Below are 1,138 nucleotides of genomic sequence, written 5' to 3'. Positions count from 1 at the left end.
TTACATTCCTTGTACTCTGTATCTAGCTTTATTAAAACAATTGTCTTAATATATCTTAACTGTTTACTTATCTGTATTTTTTCTCACTAGACTGTTAGCTACTTGAGGGCAGGGACAATCATTTGTCACCATAGCATGTAAGTGAGATCAGGGGCTCTGGAATCAGACTACCTGGGTCTGCATTCTGGCTTCACACTACTTACGTGTTTCTTGACAATTTCTTAAGCTCCTTATGCCTTATCTTCCTAATCTATAAAATGATGATAGTTATGATATTAGTTACTTTGTAGGGCTGCATGAGGATCAAGGCTCAGAACATGTAAAGGGCTGAGCATAGTGCTTGACATACAGTGAGTGCTCAATAACTATTAGCTCTAACCATCTTTCTAAACCTAATGTTTAGCACCCAGTATTTAGCACATGTAAACATGCTATCTAACACCTTAAATGGCTGTTAGCTTAACATATAAATACACTTAAATATATTAATAATTCTGAATTCTTTAACAATCATATTCAATAGTTTGGTAAATATGACTAAACTTAAAAATTAATATATGTTTTTACCATATTTCAGAAGTTGAAAATTTTATTCTAAAATATATCATTATTTCATGAACCTCTGAGAAAAATTGTTGTGAATTTAATGATGGCACAAACTATTATATCAAATTCAAGATTTGTTTCTAAGATGTGTTATTATTTTATGTGCCCTTACGGAGGAAAAATAACCACCAATTAAACTATGATAATGTTTTTTACTACTTGAAATTGTTATTTTATGTTTACTGAAAGAATTTTTCTAAACTTCCTTGGGCTTTTATTTTTATCATACATCACATCAGTATGAAGAGCTATGGCCAAGTTCATGCAGTCACAGGCAATGACAACTACATCACAAATGCTGCTCGGCTGAGCATGATTTAAGACATCATCGATTGAAAGGTATATCTTGATTTAAGAGATGTTAAAATGTCCGTGTTAGAATCAATGACATTGTACATTAGGGAGACCGTTAGAATGTGATGATTGTTGATTCCCACTCTGCAGTGGTAACTGAGGTGGTTTGTGATGGGAGGTGATTTCAGCTTTGCTGAGACACATGTTGCACATGTTTCCTGTCTGGTGCATAGGACAG

Source organism: Eulemur rufifrons, chromosome 1, assembly GCF_041146395.1.
Source record: "Eulemur rufifrons isolate Redbay chromosome 1, OSU_ERuf_1, whole genome shotgun sequence".
Classification (NCBI taxonomy): Eukaryota; Metazoa; Chordata; class Mammalia; order Primates; family Lemuridae; genus Eulemur; species Eulemur rufifrons.
Note: the sequence above shows the minus strand (reverse complement) of the source record.